General features: G+C 39.6%; 1 protein-coding gene and 1 long non-coding RNA gene across 3 annotated transcripts in view; one reads left to right on the top strand and one right to left on the bottom strand.

Annotated features, from left to right (window-relative positions):
• Window positions 1-3,642, bottom strand: part of LOC140533595 (uncharacterized) — a 31,531-nt gene extending 27,889 nt beyond the window's left edge. For both annotated transcript variants that reach the window (XR_011977000.1, XR_011976999.1), the window contains exons 1-2: window positions 1,592-3,642; window positions 932-1,018 (exon numbers count right to left, since the gene is read on the bottom strand). This is a non-coding gene — a long non-coding RNA (uncharacterized lncRNA). The remainder of the gene's footprint in view (window positions 1-931; window positions 1,019-1,591) is intronic.
• The window catches only part of CMAS (cytidine monophosphate N-acetylneuraminic acid synthetase), a 28,267-nt gene that overhangs the window by 667 nt on the left and 13,908 nt on the right, over window positions 1-13,692 (top strand). The window lies entirely within an intron of this gene.

Here is a 13,692-nt window from a genome sequence, read left to right as displayed (position 1 = left end):
GGTGGATGGATGGGTGGATGGATGGATGGAAGGATGGGTGGATGGATGGATGGATGGGTGGATGGAAGGATGGGTGGATGCACGGATGGGTGGATGGATGGATGGATGGGTGGATGGATGGACGGACAGACGGACGGCATTTTATTGAGCCTTACTACGTGCCAAATACTGCCTGAGGCGATAGGCGATCTGCTTAGAGGTCGGACAAGAGTTAATTAAACCCCATAGACTTAAGGGTGACCAAATGGGATATCCTCCAGCCTTCGTGTACTTCCCCATGCCAAGCACCCTTCCTAGTCCTCTTCCTGTGAGTCAGCACAATCTGCGGGGCAGCCCAGGTTTGTACGTGGGTGAAAGGCGGGGAAGTTTATACCCAGGGTTGATGCCTTTGTGGTAATATTCTTGTCAATGGTTTCATCATTTACATTTGAACATTGCCCTGTTCGGCCCTTGATCAGTCAATGCCAGGCTGGGCCCCTGGTAAACCACCTGAAAAAGTTCCTGCCAACCCTTTGTGGAGGTAGAGCCACATGGATGACTAAGGGGAAAGGAGAGAATATTTCTTAGTAATTATGAATTGAAGTGCTAGAGCCTCAGACAGTGGCCAAATTGCATGTGAATCTATTACTGTGGGAACTGAGGTATTTCAGTTTTTTTGTGAAGAGTTGACCTGGGGTAGTGGACTCAAAGCTGTTGGTCAGTTAAAGCATTTATTATTAAACGTCCGCTGTATGTCAGACCCTGCTAAGGGCCCAGTATACAAAGAAAGACAGCACACACTCCCTGCTGCCCTGGAGCTCACTGTCTCTTGGAGGAGAGTAGGTGGGAAACAGTTGTGTGCAAACAAGCTGTAAAATGGAGATAACCTCAGAGGGATGGCACTAAAATTAAGGAGGACTGGGAAGGGCTTCTTGAGGAAAGGGGGACTTACCTGAGTCTTGAAGGAATGCAGGGAAGCCAGGAGGCAGAGATTAGGAGGAAGAACATTTTCGGCATGGGGGCCAGTTGAAGAAAATGCCTAGAAGGGAGAGAGCTAGTATTTTCCTCTTGAAATCTAGTGTTACTGGATTGCAAAGTAAGTGGAAGGGTGTAAGGGGTAAGACTGATAACATCTTTCCAGGTATTTGGGAGCTAGGTTAGGAGGGGCTTTGAATGCCAAACAGAGGACTTTATACTTGATCCTGGAGATGAGAAGGAGCCAGTGGAGTTTATTGAAGTGAAGAGCATACATTGGAGTGGAAAGAGACTTGAGTCAGAGAAACCGACCAGCAAGCTATGTCAGTAATTCAAGGAGATAATAGAGGGCCTGCACCAGCATGGCGACAGAGGGGAAAAAGAGATGTTACAAAGATAAAATCGGGAGACCTTGGCGACAGGTTATGGAGGGCTAAGAGTTTTACATAGTTGGAGATTTAAGAGTGAAAAACAGCAGAGACATTAGAGCCTGATAGATAGATTTCAGAATCATCAGTAGACAGATGATAACTAGATCATACTGATAACTGACTGATAAGATCACCTATTGAAGTAGTACAAGAGAGAGAAGAGAAGGGCCAGGACAGAGGCCTGAGTCAAAAGGGACTGTGCTCACCTCCTCTGACGGACACAGGCATCGTGACCTTGGGCAAGCTACTTGGTTGTTTTTAGTGCTCTAGGCAACTCCCTAAGAATATAAATGGCAGAGAAGGTGCCAGGCAGCGTCGGTACAGGAAGATCATCAAGAGATCTTATACTATTGAAGTCATAGGCCCAGTCCTTATCTTTTTTCCCAGCTTTTTAGTAGTATGTCGGTATTCTACACCTGGCTCTGTACTTGGCACTTTAAGTTGGTGCTTGAAAAATGTTTGTTCATTAAACGAATTCAAGTGGTTTATAAAGGTGCTCTTGGCAGAAGTTCCTCACCCAGCAACTCCCTAAACAAATGAAACACAGGCCCAGTCTCTCTCTGTCCCTAATAAAGACAATAAATTATATAGAGAGAATGGGAATGCACATAAATTCATAGAAGAAAAAAAAAATCCAAGAAAAAAGGCTAGGGGAAAAAATAAACCTATGACCTTAAATGTTTTTATAAAATTGCACAAGATATGGGTAACAAGCAAAATTTGCCGTAAATTACAGCTATCCAAAAGTGGAACAGAATATTTTAAAATGTTGTCGTTTCTCTTTTTTTTTCAAAATAGACTGCATGACCATGGTTGGGTATATTATAAAGGAAATTTTTGGTGTATATAGGTGGGACTAGGTGACCTCTGTAAATCATGGAATTTCAGAACTGGAAGGAGCTTAAATAGCATTTAGTTTAAACCTCATTTTGCAGATGAGAAAATTGAGGTCCCTGAAAGGTGAAGTGAATAAGAGGTCTTCCTGTTCTCCTACTTTGCACTATTATCCCATTTATTCCCATCTTCTCCAGGATATTGTTCCAGCACTCACCCATCTCACAGGGGAAGCAGCTTGCTGTTGTGGGGGGGAAAGTGCTCAAGTCTAAGTTAGTGGACCTGAGTTCAAATCCTGACCGTACCCCACCCACCATTTAGTTCTGTGTAACCTTGGGCAAATCCTGTAACCTCTTTGGGCCTCAGCTCTGTCATCTATAAAATGAGGAAATTGATCTAAGTGACCTGTAAGGTCCCTTCCAGCTCTAAATCTACATTGTGGCCTATAATTTATTTACCTCGAGATATGCTTAAATCTCTCCAACCCTCACTCCCCTAAAATAAAAAATTCACTTGATCTGTATATTCCACTGTCTCAGCTGTCTCCCACTATAATGTTAAGTCTTGAAAAAGTTTTCTGTGTCTAATTCTTCTATTTCCTCACTACCCATTCTCTCCTCAACCCTTTCCAATATGACCACTCACCACTCAAGACCCCTCCCTCCATTGTTTTGTAAAGGTGGTCAACTATGAGGATGGCATACTGCATAGAATGTCAGACTGATATGTTGGTTAGTTTTGCCACTACTTTCTTCTCCCTCTTATTTATTCTTTTTAATATGTGGTGTGCCTGGGGAGAGGGAAAGGAAGGGATCTATAGGAAAATATAGATATTCTAAACCTAAAAGGCATCAATAAAATTTTATTTTAAAAAATTTTAAAGTATTCCTTCAAAGGTCGCCTATGATCTAAAAATCAAATCTGATAGCTCTTTTTCGGTCACTGTCTTTGACTTTTCTGTAATTTTTGACACTGTTGTGTTTTCCCTTATGCTTTTTCCTCCCTCAGCTTCAGAGGCACCAGTCTCTTTTGGTTTTTCTACCTCTCTCATCATGCCTTCTTCACCTTTTCTTTGCGCTGAAGCATCCAATCTTAGCTTTCTCTTTGAGAGGAGTGGCTAGAGCATTAAATTTGGAACTAGAAGACTTGGGTTTGAATCCAACCTCTCAGCTATGTCAGTCTCAGTTTCCTCATCCAAAAAAGGGGGGAAGTAATATTTGCTTTGTGGTACCCACATGGTTCAGTGGAAAGAATGCTGGGCCTGGAGTCAGGAAAACCTGAGTTCACATCTGGCCTCAGACACTTACTAGCTGAGTGACCTTGGGCAAGTCACCTAACCTTTGTTTGCCATATTTTACTGGAGAAGGAAATGGCAAACCACCCCAAAATATTTTCCAAGAAAATCCCACAGAGATTATGGTCCATGGAGTCATGAAGAGTTGAGAACAAGTGAACAATAACAATATTTGCTTTACCTACTAACAAAATTGTTGTGAGGAAACCATGTTATGGACTAGGTGCTTCACTCTCCTCCCTTATCAATTTCAGTTCTTTCCCATACCTTTAATTACCACCTCTATGCCAATGGCTCCCACATTGGCATCTTCAGCCCTTACCTCCTTTCTCAACTCCAGACTTAGAAAACCTAACTACATGTAGAACATTTCCACTTGTCCCAACTTAAACTCTCTCTACATGTCTGAAGTTGAGCTTGTCATCTTACCCCTCTGTCCCAAAAATGTGTTTCTTCTCACTTAACTGTTTCTCTCTGTGGTGCCAATGTTTGTTCAGTCTCCCAAATTTAAAACCTTGGCAATAATTGACTCTTTCCTTCTCCCAAACCTCTCAGTGCCATTTAATTACCACTTCATTTGGCTTCTGCAATATCTTTGATATTCACCCCTCCTCTCCCTTCCCACTGCTACCACTCTATTTCTGGCCCTCCTTACTACTCTTTTCAACTGTTACTAATACATTACTAACAGGTCTTCTCACCTCTACTTCCCACCTCTCCATCTCACACCTTCCAAATCCGTACTTAGTATTATTGCCAAAATAACCTTTCTTATGCATGTATTATGTCACTTCTCTGCTCAATAATTTTTAGTGGCTATCAGCCAAGTAAAGTTTGTATTACTTTGCTTGGCATTCAAAGTATGCCACAGTCTGACCTACTCTCCCTTTCCAGGCTTATTTCCTATTACTCCATTCTATGAACTCTGTATAGCAGCCTAGTTGGACTACTCTCTGTTCTCCAAATCTGTGATCTCTTGCCTGTGCTCCTTCCTCAGACTGTCCTCTAAGCTTAGAATGTCTTCCTTGTTGAATTCCCACCCCTTGAAACCCAACTTAAATGCCTCTTAATCATGTAATATATATTATATTTACCTTTATTTGTGTCATCCCCTCACTTAAACTCTATGAGGACAGGCATCCTATTTTACCTAAACTTTGTTTCCCAGTGCCTATCATGATGCTCCACACACAGGAAAAACGTAATAAATTGTTATTGAATGAGTGATCCATAGCACAAGTGGTTATTGCTTTGCCTGAGTTCTTGCTTTAGCCTCTTGCCATTAACATCTGCCTAACCCTGCTTTAGAAAGAACACACCAACTTTTGTTCAACCAGTTAGGCACTGGACACTCTGTGTTTGAAAGGAAGCTTAAAGAAAGTATGTTTTTTTTTCCTTTGCCAATGTTTTGAGTCGTTTGGGCCTCCCAAAACAACAACAGTTCTCTAAAGGAAGTTATGGATAGAGCCAAGCAGAAATAGGAGCTGACGCTAGAAGATATGAAGGCGTTTGAAGTATGAACTGGAGAGATAAGGGAATGACTGTGGCTTCCTCTTTATAGCCACAGATGGGGGTGAATGAAGTGTTATAGAATCTCAGAGTAGGAAGGGTTCTCACAACCATCTTTCAGCTACCTTCCTGAAAAGGAATCTCAACATCCTACCTGATAAGTAATTGAAAAATAATCAGTCCTTTGTTAAAGACATCAAGTGAATGGCAAACAACTTTTTCCTAAGGCAGCTCATTTCACTTTTGGACAGCTCTTTTAGGAAATTTTTTCATTATAGTAAGACTATATTAAGCTGCCTCATTTTCCCTAGTTGTCTGAGGGCAAGAAGAACACATCTAATCTCATCTAATCGAATCTCTTTTCTGAATATCTGAAGATGGTTACCAGGCTACCGTTCCTCTATTTTTCTCTTCAATTTCCCCTTTTTCAGGCTAATTATCCCCAGTTCCTTCATTGTATCCTCATATGGCAAGATCACAAGGCCTTTGACCATCCTGATGCATAATATTGGAGCTAGAAAAAAACAGAAAGACCATGTAATCTTATTGCCTCATTTTGCAAGTGAGGAAATTGAATTCCAGGCAAATTATTTTTCCCAAGGCCATACACCTGGTAGGTAGTAGAGTTGACACTGAAACAACAGAAAAATGTAAATCTGATGATGCCTGTTTGTCCTGCATTTTAATGGAGTGGATTTTTTCATGAAAGCAAATTTTTCAAATTATTGAATCTTATTCCTTTAAGTCCTAAAGTTTTGTTTTGTTTTTTTTTACACTTTCTGATATAAATCTTTCTAAAATGCTATATGTACATCCCTGGCTTAAAATAGGATGTACTGAATGTAATAGTTTCTTAACCTTTTTTAGGGCTCAGACCCTACATCTGACATATTCTAACTGTGCAACCCTAAGCAAGTCATTTAATCTCTCAGTGCTGATTGGCAACTCTCTAAAACTCATAAGTTATAGATGAGTTGCTCATGATAATCTTCAAGGAATTTTAATATTAAGAGCTCCCTACCCTGATAAAATTGTAGATCTGTAAGTTCTTCAAAAAATCAATCTCAAAGTCATCCCTCTATTGTTAAGGGCTTTGTTCCTTGGCAGTATTATCACTTGATGTCACATACCTTTCTAAATAGTGGAGGGTGGGGAGAGAACATCAAGATTCACCCCTGCACTATTCACTTGTAGCCCAGTTGAATAATTCTTAGAAAAGGGAGCGGCTACAAGTCATGTGAATGGACTGAGAGGGAGGCTTCCTATTAATAGGATTGAACCTCCTGAATTCAGATTAAACTTCTCCCTTATTAAGGGACAGCACTCTCCAAAGAACTCTAAGATCTGCCATAAAACTTGGGATGCAAAAGTTGTATTTTGCCTTCAATCCACAGAAGGTATTAAGGAGCAGGCTTTAAAAATTCTAACAAGAAAGGTGGCCTGACTAGAACTGGAAGTCATGAAAGGTACATAAGGGTCTTCATCTTTATCCCTTCATCTTTTGGCTCCTCATCTCTTGGACTGAGGAGCAGGAGGCTGTACTTTCTGCCTTTTTGTTTCTTTCTCTTTGGTTCGCAGCTGGATGGCCTATGTGACCTCATATCAAAGTAGGCCTTACTATTACAAGATGCAGTAGAGGTGACCTTTTGTCCTCAAGGGCTATGCCAGAAGAACACACACTGTAGCAGGTTCTACTGTGCCCAAAATACTTTGACTAGGATCCCAGCAACAGACAATCTGTTTTCAAACTAAGTTCAGAGAGGCTTATCACTTTTCACTTTTCACTGGTCATTTAGTGATGAATTCCTTGGCCATGGCAGCCCACGAAACAGAGAAGACTGCAGAATGGACCTTGGCCTTAGTGGCGAAATGGAGAGAACTCTGGGCTTGGAGTTAAGATCTGATTTCAAATTTGGCCTGAGACACTTACTAGTTGTATTATTCTGGGCAAGTCACTTAACCCTATTTGCCCCAGTTTCCTCATCTGTAAAATGAACTGGAGAAGGAAATGGCAAACCACTCCAGTATCTCTGCCACAAAAACCCCAAATGGGATCACAAAGAGTCAGACAAAACTGAGATGACTAAACTACAAACAGCATTCTGCTTCTTCAGTAATGGTGGCAATGGCAGAAAATGGGGCAAAGGATGCCTCATCATCTAGTTTGGTGGGGTTCTCTTTTTTCAGATCATCTATAAGTTTTACCCTAGTTGTTGATATTCTGAATGTGAGCTCTTTATAGAATGACCAGCAAGTGGTCATACTACTGGAGGAACAGAATTAGATTTTTCTTGACATTCTGGCTATAAATAAAGTCAGAAGAGAGAAAAGGCCAGTAAATTGAAGGATGACTCATAGGTTTATCCTTGGAGAGACAAATATATGTATTATCTGAGTTGGTTTTATCATGCACCCAAAGGCATCAAAAAAACCCCGTAATCTCAGGGGACATTCATTTCATTATGTTCATAAGTATTTGTAAAACAGTCACTATGAAAATAACCAACTCCTGTGCCAACATTTATTTCAGAAGATAAAATAATGAAACTTCAAAGAACACCATAAAACCCTGTAGAATTTTAGGATTTCTTTTTTTTTTAAGTCACGTTATTGATGCCTTTTATCTAAATTTATATCACAGTCATATGCCATTAACCGCCACCAGATTGAACCCTCTCACTGCAAAAAAAGGCAGTTAAACAATAGCTATAGATATAGAGACCAATATCTGACCAATATAGAGACTAGTATCTCATATTTTGTATCCTATTTTGCCTAATATTCTCCTACCTCTCTGCCATGAAGAAAGAATCATGTTTCATTAATTAAGTTTTTTTCTTAATTCAGAGTTCGTCTTACTTTTAGTCATTTTTTTATTTTAATCATTGTATGTAGTTTCATTTGATTTTGTTATTTTGTTCAATATAAGTTCATGCAAATCATCCCACATTTCCCTAATTTCTTCATATTCATAATTTTATACTGCACATATTTCATTACTGTAGTTTTTCCATGTACTTTCTAGTTTACAAACATTCATTTTTGTTTCCAATTTTTTGCTACCACAGTGTATGCCTATCACTATGTTAGTATATTAGATTTGGGTGGGAGGGGGAGGTACCCTAGGGGTATTTACCTAGTAGTGTGATTGCACCAGTAGGGCAAGGGGTATGGAATGTTGGGTCACTTTTCTTACATGATTTCTAATTGAAATATAGAATAGCTGGATCACATTGTAGTTATCCCAGTGGGGTATCAGTGTTCCTTTATGCTCAAAAAACTTTTAGCATGGGCTACTCTTCCTCTTTAGTTATCTATCCCAATTCTTCTGATTAAATTCTGACCAAATCTTGGAGTTATTTTCATTTGCATTCTCTTACTCTTAATAATTTGGTTACTGTTAAGAATATTATCCTCAATTTATAGAAGCTGTTTTTGATAGACTTGCATGTTTGTATTAAGCTAGAATTTACCCAGAAAGTACATATCATTGCCAGTTCTTGTTAAATGTTTCTTTCCTTCTCTTGATCAAAATCATCCCTGTTACATCAGTGAAGTTCAGCCAGCCTTGTGTCCTATGGTCCACTGTCTACAATTCTCAAGATTGACTGGCTAGGAGGATATCAATCACACCGCCAAATCCCTTCCCAGAACTGTGATGTTAACCGAGTTCTCTTTATCTTTGTATTTGATAAGCATTTGTTGCCTCTCGCCATTGTTTACTGGAAGCAACCCATGAAAATGTTATCTTAGCTTATCTCCTTCTTTAGATGAGTTAAAGGAGCCTAACATAGTTGGGGAAATTCTAGCATGTTATTATTTACCAATCAGCACTAATGACTATGAAGAAGGCAGAAGAATTAATTTCTAACAAACAAATGATTGGAACTGAAAAATGAAGAAAAATAAAAGACTAATTTCCTAGAGGGAGTATGCAATCGATTGAGGGAGAGCCTCAGAGTCAGGAAAACAGACTTCTAACACATGAGCTCTGTGACCCTAGGCAAGTCACTTATCAATGCCCTCAGCATCTTTCTGAGTCAGATTTACATTGGTAGATGGAGGTTTTAGAAAGGATCAAGCAAGCAGCATTCCCAGTACTGATGAAATCACAGCTCTGGGTTAAAAAAAATTAATCTACTGATTAGTCTTCCCAACATCAGTGTTATCTACCAATCAACATGTACTTCAAGGCTCTGTGATTTTGTCAGGGTGCACTCTCCCTCCACCAACTGATTACAGCATCTTAACTGTCTTTGAAAGTTGCTGTGGCTGAAAAATCAATCAGCTAGTGACCACAATGGTGATGACCCTCTCTAATTTTAGCTGGGCCAATCCTTAGGTGATACACATAGTGTCAACACTGGGCCTGTACTCAAAACCTTGCTTTTATAATTTGTGTTCATTGTTAAAGCTGTCTTGATGACTTTGAGTTCTGAATAACATTTCTGGTTTATAATATGATTTCATTTGACTTATGTTGTCAATTATCACAAGATGCATGTTGATGGGATATAGTAAAATTCAGTTCAACAACACTTGTTAAACTCCTACTGCGTACAAGACATTATGCTGGTCTCCACAAAGACAAAACAAAAATCAATCCCTGCTATGTAGACATTTTCATTCTACTGGAAGAATACAACATTTATTCAGAGAAGTCAGTGCCTGATCATTTAAGGAGGGGGAAAAGGATTAACAGCTCAGGGTATCAGGAGAGGCATCCCATGGACATGGCACCTCTCTTGGACCTTAAAAGAAGTGAAAGAGCTTAAGATGCAGAAATGAAGAGGGATTTGAAGATATTTTAGAGGAAAGGAGAAATCACTAATATCTGGAGGAATCAGGAAGGTCCTCTTGTAAGAGATGACATTTGAACTAAAGTTTCTAGGAATAGGAGGGGAGCATTCCAGGGATGATGGATAGCTTGAGCAAAAGCATGTAGATGGGAGATGAGTCATTATTTTTGAGACACAATATGTGGACCAGTTTGGTTAAACTATAGAATGTAAGGAGCAGTAATATAAAATAAATGTGAAAAAGGAGGGTGGAGCCAGATTGTAAAGAATGCCTGAGGAGGGGTTTATATTTTATTCTAGAGGCACTGGAAAGGCAGTAAGATTCTTGAGCCGGGGAGCAGCATGGTGAGAGCTCTGATTTAGGAAAGTCATTTTGGCAGCTGCATAGAGGATGGATTAGACAGGGGAAGGATCAACAGCAAAGTCACCAACTTGGGGCTAACCCTGGAGTGAAGACACTAGCAGTTGTGGAGGGTGGAGTGAGACTGAGAAAGACCTTTTGGAGAAGATGGGGTTTGAGCAGAAATCTTGAGGGAAGCCAGGAAGCAGAAGTGAAGAGCACTCCAGGCATGAGGATCAGTTGGTACAAAGATACAAAGTTTGGGGACAGATTTTGTGTTCAAGGAACAGAGAGGCCAATGTCACTTGATCACTCAATACTGGGAGCAGAATAAGGGCCATAGGAGGATTAACTGAAAGAGATGGAGATGTATGTCCTGTAGAAGAGAAGAATTGGATGTGGAGGGAGGGAGAGAGAGTAGGTGTCTTCAAGTATGTGAAGGGCTGTCACCTGGGACAAGAGTTCAACTTGTTTTATTTGGTCCCAAAACATAGAACAAGGAACAAGGACTAGAGTTTGCGCAGAGACCAGTTTTTAAGTTCAGCAAAAGAACTTTCCAAACAATCAGAGTGATCCGTAAGCAGAATGGATGGGCTCCCTTCCCCTAGAGATCGTCAGGCAAAAGCTGGGTGAGGACTCGTTAACTATATTGTAGAGGGAATTCTTTTTGAGATACAGAGGGAGTAATTGGCCTGGTGGCCCTTCTAACTCAGATTCAACAAGCCTTTGATTGGCAAAGTACCAGTTATAGAATATTCAGGTGTTCTTAGATGTCAAATTTCCATTGTACATACGTAGACTTGCAATTTTACAATTGGGAAGAACCTTAAAAATCATCTACTGGGTCTTCCTAATATTAAATATAGTGGTTGGGCTACTTTTATGTTTCTCAGTTATTAATATGGCATATGTTCCTTTGGGGAAAGCTAGATGTGTGACTTCATTGGTAGAGACAGTTTCTGTTTAGGAATTCCTACCAGGTGATTGACACCTGGTGTAAATTTAAAGTCTTAAAAAATTGCCTAGAGCATTAAGCATTGTTCTTATTTTTCACCTTAATATCCCAAGCTTAATATGTCTTTTTGTTACCTTAAGATGATTTATTTATCCAGTGATAGCTACCATTTGACCATTTCTAAAATGCTTCAAATTCTGAAAGTCTCAAAAATGTCTAATTCTTAAAGCAGATATTGGGCTAAATCAGTATATCATTCAAATATGTTTAAAAGACAAAGTTCATTATTACTCATCAATAATAAGACTGTCTAACCTTGGCACTGTGGAGACAGCAGTGGGAAGATTTGGAGCCAGTGCGATTGGATTTCAGTTCTGAATCTGCCACTTCCTGTTTGGATGACCTTGGACAAGTTATTTTACCTCTTTGGGCCTCAACTTCCTCATCTGTAAAATGAAAGCATTGGATTATATTATTTTTCTAAAGTCATCTTTAGATCTAAAGTCAATTTTAGTTCTGTGATCTTATGAGCCATGATGCAATAAAATAGGATTTTTTTATGGCCTGGGTTGGGACCAGAGTCCTTTTAAACAGTTTTTCTGAAAAAACAAAAAAAGAAGTCTAGAAATTTTAATTGAAATATAAATTAATGATGGGAAATAAAGCAGACCAGTTTTTTTTCTTTCCCTCTATTAATCTATAAGACTGTGGTAAAATGCATTAACCACCTACAAAATTCATTAAAATCATTTGTATTAGTTTTCATTTCATTGCCTCCAACTAGGTGAAAAGTTCCTTCTTGGCAGAGACTATTTTGTCTTGCATAGTGCTCACACCCAGTCAATAAATGTTTACTGGTTTCAGAAAACAGGTATGTCCCTTCAGGGAATATTACATAATAAAGAGATTTTACTCTGCTCATTCTATAAGGTATAGACCTTCCACCAGTCTTTTCCTGGCATTTGGAAAAATTAGGTCAGGATATCACTTTTTTTTAAAGCATTTTGTTAAAATAAAGGGCAGCTATTTTGTAGGTTCCAGTCTACATTTCCAATAAAAGAACTGAAGAAATCCACAAAGGAGACAGAAATTTTGTCGGATGACTTCTATTTATAGACTGTTTGTCCTGGAAGGAACCTTCCAGATAATCAGTTCTTGCCTTGGGCAGGTCACTAACTTTTTTGCTCCTTAACTTCCTCATTCATAAGATGAGGAGGCTAGACCAGATGATTTTTAAGGTCAATTCCAGCTCTAAGTCTAGCGTTCCCTTGGTTTACAAATGAGAAAATCCAGGTACTAAGAGGTAAGTGACTTGTCTTAAGTTCATACAGAAAATGAGGGGCATAGCTAAGGCTAGAACATCAGGTCTCCTGACTGCCCTTTGTTTGCCTTCTGACCACAGTTGTAGAACTGAGCCTTCAGTGGAATAAAAAGTGAGAGTTTAAAGTCAGTGAAGCTACTGCCAAATCCAATAAATAGTGGGAAAATAATTATGGGTAAATTGCTAGTTTTCATTTTACTATTGTTCCATTGGCAGAAAGCAGGGAGTTATTGATGTAAGAGTCATTCCTGAATCAACTGTTGGTCAGTACAGCCACTGAAGGCAGGTCTAATCATGTTATCCCTCTCCACCCCCCAACCCCCACATACACCTTCAGTAAATTCAGTGGCTCCTTATTGCCTCCAGGACAAATAAAAAACTGTTCTGTTTGGTACTCATGCCCTTCATAACTTTGCTCCTTCCTACCTTTCCAGTCTTCATACATCTTACTCCCCATATACTCTTTGATGCAGTCATGCTGGCCTTCTGGCTTTTACATAAACAAGACACTCCATGTCTTGCTCAGGGCATTTTCTCTGACTAGAAATGCTCTTTCCTCCACTATGGCTAATGACCTCCTTGGCTGCTTTTAAGTTCCAACTAAAATTCCTCCTACAGGAAGCCTTATTTTGCCTCCTCTTAATTCCACTACTTTCCTTTTTAATCATTTTCTATTTATCTTGTATATTTCTGGCTTTGTAGCTCTTGGTTTGCACATTGTCTCCCCCATTGGAGGAGCATTTGGAAGTAAGAGAAAGGCATTAGCAGCTGGGGGGGGAGAGGTGAGGTGGAAGTACAAACAGGAAAAGACCTCTTGGAAAAAGTGAAATTTGAGTTGATCTTGAAGGAAACCAGGGAAACTAAAGAAGTGGAGGTGATAGGACAGAGCATTATTCCATGCATAAGGGACAATCACAGTGCAAAGGCAAGAAGAGACGAAATAGAATGTTGTGTTTTGAGAACTGTAAGTGGGCCTGGCTATAATTGTAGAATGTGTGGAGAGTCAGATGTCAGATGGCTACAAAGGTAGAAAGGGCACAGATTTTAAGAAGCTTTAAAGCCAAAAACAGGATTGCAATTTTGGTCCTGGAGCTCATGGAAAGCTAATGGAGGTCCTTGAGTAGGGTGGTGATATGATCAGACCTTAGCAGCTAAGTGGAGGCTGGATTGCAGTGGGGAAAAACCATCAATGATAATGGAGCCACCATATTTGAACTCTAGCTTTGAAGTTCCACTTGTACTGCCTAATGAAGTA

The sequence above is a fragment of the Notamacropus eugenii genome, chromosome 3 (assembly GCF_028372415.1).
Source record: "Notamacropus eugenii isolate mMacEug1 chromosome 3, mMacEug1.pri_v2, whole genome shotgun sequence".
Lineage (NCBI taxonomy): Eukaryota > Metazoa > Chordata > Mammalia > Diprotodontia > Macropodidae > Notamacropus > Notamacropus eugenii.
This window is presented reverse-complemented; position numbering and strand designations above follow the sequence as displayed.